Source organism: Oryza glaberrima, chromosome 11 (genome assembly GCF_000147395.1).
Source record: "Oryza glaberrima chromosome 11, OglaRS2, whole genome shotgun sequence".
Classification (NCBI taxonomy): domain Eukaryota; kingdom Viridiplantae; phylum Streptophyta; class Magnoliopsida; order Poales; family Poaceae; genus Oryza; species Oryza glaberrima.
In genome coordinates this window covers 6,767,016-6,775,786 of record NC_068336.1, presented here as the reverse complement: position 1 = coordinate 6,775,786, position 8,771 = coordinate 6,767,016, and positions in this window count along the sequence as shown.

Here is an 8,771-nt window from a genome sequence, read left to right as displayed (position 1 = left end):
ATGATTTGGTACCGTGAGATACCGGTACCTCGAGATACTTTTTGTTGGCCTGGAACAAATATCTATTGTTAGATCCAATGATAAAAAACAATTTGGTACTGTGAGGTACCGGTACCTCGAGATATTTTTTGTTGGACCGGAGCAAATCTCCTTATAGAAAGTTTACAAAATTTTCAAATCTTACTATGATTGGCTTAGCTGTACAAAATGATAGAAGCAACCCAAAATAGCTTATGGATAAAACTTTTTATAATTGTAATATTCATGGTTTAAAAACCAAGGTTGGAAGAATAGATTACGATGAAAAAGCCCCCAGAATCAACTCTAAAATTAAGTTTTAAAATTTGGATTTTGGTTGTGACTAATTAATAAGCCTACAAGCAGATGATAAAAGATTGGAGCTAGAGTTGTTATACAGTATAAACTCCTTGATTTTTAGGAGTTCTATTAAATACTTCCTCCCAAACGAAGAATCGAAACCAATTTTTGTATTGGAGGATTCTAGCAACCTAAATGCTACTCCTTGCGAGAATTGCTTACTCTTAATATACACCCTTGAGAATGTACGGAGACGGTTGCACCCTGGTCCTAGAGCCCATTGTCGTAGTTGGTCCCTAACCTTGCCTTCTATTGTAGCTCAAAGCCTGCGTACAAGTCCCAAAACCCCTAACCTTGGCACTAGAGGCTGAAGTTCAATATTCTGGTCCCTAGTGTGTATTGACTTATTTGTACCGGTCAGTTCAACACAAAAGTATAACTTGCTAAGGGAAATTGGATAATTCTTGTCCTCCAACACTCCTCACATGGAGGCTTCTTTGGTCTCCTACTAGAATAAAAGTGGTCGATATTTTTTATTAATTGTGCGCTAGCTATGATTTGAACTTAAGATCTTTGCTTATGAAATCATATTGAGTTGTGCGGGACAGCTTGTTCAACCAAACAACTTACTTAAATTAATAAGATCACTTGTGTACTCCTAATCTTCCTCGTTCATACTTGAGCTCATTTTGCCACCGGTCCCTAAGCCTGCCATTGCCAGTTTCCCACCACAAGCACCTCAGTATCGCTGGTCCCCTGGGGCCCTGACCTTCATCTTCAGTTAAGTTGGTGCTCTGAGCTCAGGAGAGCTCTACGGACCCATCGTAGCGAAACGATATATTTGCAAATAAAAAGTAATTTGTGAATAAAACTTTTATATACGTGTTTCTAGCGATCTAAAAGTAAAAGCTGAAAAATAAACTTCGATGAGAAAACCTCAAAATCAGCTCCAAATTTAAAATTGAAAATTCAAATTTTGGCTGGTAAGTATAAACATAAGCAAAAAGATAAGAGCCCTAGCTTAGTATGCGAAAACAATGTTATAAGTACGGAGATAGTTTATCTAGTATATATAGATGGGAGAAAATATAATGTCATATTAAAAAAATAATCGTTATATTTATATTGTAATTACACAATAAATTTCAATATTTATATTGTAATTAATTTTTTTATACACAATGTATAAGAAAATTATGATTAGAAAATTTATTTATTATTTACTTAGAAGAGGAGATAGGAGATATAGAAACAAACTTAAGTATGGAGGAGCGAGCAACCACATAGGGAAAAATGTCTGAAATTAAATAAAAAATATGGCACCATATAATTTCGCAATACTGTACAGGATTTGGATCAACCCCAGATAGAGATGACTATCCTGATCAAGGATCAGATCCATAAAGGGATCAGGATATATATATATATATATATATATATATATATATATATATATATATATATATATATCAAAATCACCAAGAATTAGTTCCCAAGCTAGCTAGCTAGCTGTAAGATGAAAAGCAAACCCAAAATTTCTCCACATATATATAGTTCTCAAACATGTATTAAATCTATGTGGTCGCACTTGCTAAGTACTAGCATATAGTACTGTCAGATCTTCCGAGTTGTAAGGCTGCATACCATGATGCATTCACACACGTAACAGCGCATGTATGGCCTATACATTGGTACTACGTGCGTGCTACTTTAAGTGTGTTTAACTAACTGGTTCTTTTATAACACTGTGATTAGTATGTTAATCAGAGCGGCACCTTTGGTAAAGCCATGGATGCTTGCACGTACGGCGATCTCGAAGGTGCATATATATGCACACGTAATACATGGCATAATTAAGATTAATCCCGGTGATCTATATATACCATCTTAATAATATCCGGTTGGATCATTATTAAAAAAAATATCCGGATGATGTAGAGACCAGGTAAAAAGTTTCCTTCTCTAAAAAAAAGTTAATTATTATACACATTAATTTATCACGTACGGTCACTATATCTTTCGTTTTTAACCTTTTGAGGGCTTTCTCTGCCGTGGGTCTGTCTAGGCATGTGATGCCAACTCGCAATGAAAGCTAGTCAGTTTATGAAATTACCCCAGCTCTATGCTAATCATTTTTTATGAAAGTTATTTTTTTATAATGAACTGATGACAGATCCAAGTAGTGTGGCTCCACAGAGTTATTTGATAATCGATCCCTGCTTGAGGTTAATTAATTGTGGATGATCATGGAATTTAAACATCTCTTTACAAACTCTTACTGGTCTGAAATTATGAGTTTTTGGTCATTTTTACTAGCTATAGTATTGAGACGTATTCCAAATTAATTCATCATCTTTTTGAAAATCATCATATGATAAATCAGAATATGTACATGATGTACACATATCCGATACATACAGTGGCTTCAATATATATTCCAGCTAGGGCTGAGTTCTTCATCTTATCCTAGTTCTATATAAATTTAAGTATTTTTTTTTTCAAATTTTTACATAATTTGAATGGAGTTTGACTCCTAGGCCTGGATCCGCCCCTGATACATATCTCCATATCCATGATATATCTGATTCAGATACACAGCCTGAGGGTTGTTTCGTATAGTAGGAATGAAGCATATAACCCACGTCAATAATCTTGTGAATAAGCTAAAGAAAAAATATATGGGGCTGAGCCTATGTATTCTTGATCACTGTATCATTGTATAAAAATTATTTTAGTTAGATTGGAAGCTTACATCAATGAATAATTCCATGAAGAAATGATGATCCCAATATCCTATATGCTTGATCATAATTTACTCAATTTTCCAAAATTAAATACTTTTTGTCCTTTTGAAAATGTACGTGTACAAGCATGAACTTATAGTTAATATTTTTTTAAATGCGTTATATTTGAAGTGACAAATGTATAGTTAACTATATACCGGTATAGTTAATGTATATATATATATTTAAAATGTATAGTTAATGTATATATATTTTCACCGGTATTAACATCTGTCATAGACAAACATCTCACTATCTCTCATATATATTCCAAAAATTCCTCCCTAACATGTTGTCTTTGTACATACTCCCTCTGTTTTATATCATAAGTTGTTTTAACTTTTTTTCTAATCAAACTTTGTTAAGTTTTACTAAGTTTATAGAAAAAATTAGCAACATTTTAAACACTAAATTAGTTTAATTAAATCTAGAATTGAATATATTTTCTAATATATTTTTTTGTTAAAAATAAAACTATATTTTTCTATAATCTTAGTCAAACATAAATAAATTTGACGAAGAAAAAAAATCAAAACAGCTTATATATAAAGCTGAGGGAGTATATAAATAGGCTCCTTTTTCTTATGATAATAACTCTATACATTACCAAGTACTCGACTTTCGCCATAAGGAAATCAGTTTCCTTGATTTTTCCTGGAATTTATGTTTCTGCACCATCTTGTCCCATGAAACAGTAGTTTCGATCCTACCATGCCCCATGCACAAAGTTGATGTCAAGTTCCTTTTCTACACATACAAAAGATAGATTAGATGCCAAACAATGATGGACAGTTTTCTGTGCAGTCTGCCAAGCAATGCAATCTTCTTTTCCTCTTGCGTACTCCTGGGCACATTCACATGAATTACTTTCAGGTTAAGTAACGCCACACATGCAGCATCTCATCAATTATCTGCACAGCTTGAATAATGAAACCGAACAATCAAATTATTTATGGAAAATGATTGATTGATCATCAATAAGCAAAGTGCTCGCTTTATTCGATATCGAATCGACCATGCTGGGGATTTGTTGGGTGTTTTTGCATGATCTTTGGTCAGTGTACTTCCTGAGAGAGCTCACTAGATCAAAATTAATTATTAGATGCAAATCAGCTGAGAAAGAGTGAGAGGTTTGGAAGTGAGCTAAGCTAGTCATACAAAGGAAAAGACAAAAGGGCAAAGGACAAAGGGAGATCTAAAGAGAGAAGAGAGCAAGCTAAAGCAAAACAATGGCAGGCAATGCATTTTTTTTTCCTTCCATGCACACACAAAACCAGCATCTTTAGCCCTTTAAGACCAAGTGCATATATATGAAAATCACTTTGCAAAGAGAGATTTCTAGCTAGCAGGCTAGCTAGCTTCTAGGACAAGGGGAAGCTATAGCATCTTTAATGGAAGGTGCATGCCACACTTCTCTCCCATATTCTCATCATCATCACTTGATGGGTAAAACAACTTTGTGCAAGGGTAACTGATGTTGTCAGTGTATGGAACAGGGTTCCATTGTGATCTTCATGTGCATGTTAAGCCAGTAGCTAGTTCCTCATGTAGCTAGAAAACCGTTTGATCGATGTGAAACCATATATGCATGGAAAGGTCTCTATCATGTATGTACTACTGGCCTTTACCTTTATTTTTCAGGAAAAGTATACGAGCAATCTTTTTGTTTAGTTCACTCGATCCATCATAAGTTTGCAATCAGAACAGGGGTTATGAGTCACAACACTATAGCAAAAATAGATGAAAATGAAATAATTTGATGTAGGACAAACTCAGAACCTCAAATAGTTGTGGACACAGAGAGTACTAAATTGTAATATCCAAATACATCAAAATTCCACGAGACAATACCATATATAATATCATCTCACAACCAAACAAACAGACAGATTATACCAACATAAAACTCATCAGGTGGATCCACAAGCCCACCCACCCCAAGAGGTCACTCGGGTTCATCGGCAAATGCTCTGTTATATTTTTATTTCCGCAAAACACACCAACTATATATACAACACGATATATCACTGTTATGTAATCACCCCTATAAGATCCAAATAATTTTATGTATTCACCCCTACAATATACCAGAGTGGCATAGCTAATAGAACATACAAGACTAACCAACATATATAGGGATGCCAATGGTTCCTTATTTTCTCATGGAGAATTCTTCTATTGAGGTACGGGGATGGTTACAGCTGGATCTCCATAGGGAATCAAATGGAGAGAACTTGTCTTCATCAGGTGTGGCGGGGTAGGTATGATCCTCCAACCCTAGTTCCAGTTCATCGCGGAGACCCAATTAAATATTATTGTAATATCCCGGTCCAATTAGAATATATCATATGTGGTCTATGGGAGCTGTGCGTATGTTAAGTACCACCTTACTAGTTTAGCAATGGTGAACCAACTTTAAAGGCTTGTATTTCTAACCATATCATTCCTGGGTTTACCCTTTTACACGAAACAAGGATAAAAGTGTTAGTGAGTGGTGTGTGTAATTGGGTCCCACCCATTGGATAGGCTGAGCTACGTGGTTCTGGAGAGTGGGACATTACAAATGGTATCAAAGCCGACCCTTGCTATCGCGACGTGCGCTAAGAGAGGGCATGTTACTTAATATTTGCCTATATGTAGTGTGGCTACGTGGATAAGTTGAACCAACGGGGACGTCGGGTCCTTAGCGGGGGGGGGGGGGGGGGGGGGGGGGTTGTGACATCCCAGCCAATTAGAATGTGTCATATGTGGTCCATGAGAGCTATGTGCACACGTTTAATACCACCTTGCTAATTTAGTAAGGGTGAAATTAACTTATATGGACTTGTCCCTCCAACCATATCACTTTCAGGTTAACCCTTTTACACGAACAAAGGACGAAAATGTAAGTGGTCCTACACATCGGATAGGCTGGGCTGTACGGTTCTGGAGAATGGGCTGTTACAATTATACTTGTATATTTTATCTATTTTGCCCATAACAACAAGGCCCAACTATGAGAGTATATAACACACCTACTAACCCTACATGTGTTAAAAAAATAGTAACCCTTGTTGCATTGCTCACATCTCAATCCGCTGATTCCATCCCCTTCCTTAGTGGCTCAGATGCTCAGTCCATCTCTATAATGCTGCGCCACTACTAACATTGGGCAGGTGAAGTAACACACGTGAAAGGCCGACACTGCCGACAGAAAACCATTTGGTACGCGCAAAATTGCAGAAGCGAGTGCTCCTAGCTCTCCTCTCCTCCCCTCGGCTGCAAAAGTCAACTAAGTAGCCAGTACAAGAGCACATAAGTCATTGAAGTGAAGGCCTCTCCTTGTCTCGCCGGATTTTATATTATGGGTGGTGACTACAGCTGAAGGATGCGACTCAGCGATACAGAGAAGGGAAAGACAATGCATGGTTAGCTTCTAGATTGAGAGCTGAGTAGCCGATTCCTCCATGGCTTTGTCCTCACCACCCCTAAGCTTCTACGATGGGGATAGAGGCTCCGTGACGATTAATTCCCCGCGTGAAGGACGGGGACGGGAAAAAGTTCCAGATTGCATTTGGTAAGGGACGGGAATTTTAATTTTACCCGTAGAGGGTGACAAAGGGATATATCCGACGTGGAATTCTCTCTTGCCATCTTTACACTTTTGAAGTTGTTAATATCACTACATATATATGCTAAAACATATATACAAATATACAATCAGTCTCCAACAGAACAGCTAACACTACTACAAAATATCAAATAGGTGTTGACACTATAGGTGCCGGTAGTGCTAAAACCGGCATCTATATGCCTTTTCCCACCTTCGCAGGTTGAAATTGCAAAAAATCGACACCTTTAAGTAATCATAGGTGTCGGTTCAAAATAAAAACCAGCACCTATTCTTTAATATATTATAATATATTATAGGTGTCGGTTAAAAAACCGATACCTATGTGAATCGAGCCGAGCCGGCATCGGATGAGCCGACCGGTGGCCCCCACACAAGACGAGCATCGAATAAGGTTCGACGTCTCGCTCCCTCTTCTCTCCCTCTCTCGTTTCGCTCTCTTCTCCATCGTCTCGCTCTCTTCTGTCTCCCGCACACTGCCGGCGGTTGGCTGGCGGACGCGGCAGCAGCGACCGCGCCCTCCCCTCCGCTAGATTCGGCAGGAGGGGAGGCGGCGGCGAGGAGATGGCAGCGGGGAGGCGGCGGCAGGGAGATGGCGGCGGGGAGCTGGAGGCGGGGAGGCGGCGGCGGGAAGATGGCGGCGGCAGGGAGATGGCGGCGGGGAGGCGGCGGCGGCAAGTGGCATGGCTCACGGGCGTCGGCGGCGGCGACCTCCCCTCTGCCAGATCCAGTGGGAGGGGAGGCAGTGGCGGCGGCGGAGCCCTCCCCTCCGCCAGATCCGGCAGCGGCAACCATCTCCTTCGCTTGGGGCAACGACGGCGGCTGGCTCCCCATTGGCGACGGTGAGCACCCTCAACCATCTCCTTCGCTTGCGGCTGCCTGATTCAAATGTTTGATGTGAGATGAATGTTGCCAAATTTTTTTGTGAGATGAATGTTGCTTGATTCAAATGTTTGATTCAGTGATTCAAATGTGATTCAGTGATTTATTTTGTGAGATGAATGTTGCCAAAATTTTTTTCTTGCGAATGTGGGAGCAGGGATTGCTTGGCTCGATGCGTCGGCTTGATCGAGCCGGTCCATCGAGCCGGCTGTTTTTTTTATTCCTCGAACCTGGTACCTTTTTGATTTGTAATCTATGCCATCTCCCTTGTGCTGGTTGGGAAAACCGGTACTATTCTCCTTTTGTGCAGTAGTGTAAGGATCAGAACAGATATATAAAACTGGACAAAAAGCAACATGGCATCATACCAAAGTACTACCACTACTACGCAAAGAAAGTTGGGCGTGTACGTTCGTCGATCGTGCCATGCCTGGGACTGTTCACGTACAGTGTGATCGAAGATAAATATACTAGTGCAACCAGGATATGCACACGGCCCGAGTATGAATGCTCTGTATGGTGGCTGCTCTCGAGATCTCATGCAGGATGCAGCTGCTGCTAGTGCTAGCTAGCTGGGGACGCCAGCTTCCCTGGCTTTGAAGCTTTTTGCATGCCGTGGCAGCAGCTAGCTTAGCTCCATCCCCACTGATCACTTCACTTGCTAGCTAGCTTGGTTTCTTTACATAATAGCATCCATAATTCCAGATACAAATATTCATATAGATGTGGTATAATATGATATTAATTCACTCTTGGAAGGAGATTGAACAGGGCACTCTTGTTGGCTGGCTTGACCATGTACTGTATGTACTCCTTTTTGACTGAGGAATATATAGTTTAATTAGTTACTACAATTAATAATATGTGCAATGATGCTGTCTTATATGTTAAACCGAGAGGCTAATTATTATGTCTTAGCCTTTTTTTTTTTGCCTTCTCATGATTTCTGAGGAGCTTTGTTTTTGCACCAAATTAATTATAACTCGGAGAGGAGCTGAGAACGCAAGCTATCTAGTAATTTCTAACTTTGAGTAAAAAAGAGAGGCCAAGCATCAAGCATGACATCACCCAGTTATACATTACACTATTGTCAGATACTAATTGACGAGAAAAAAGTGTACGTTTTAGAAAGTCGATCGCAAACAACCTTTGCTGCAGTGGTACAGTGACCAAATATG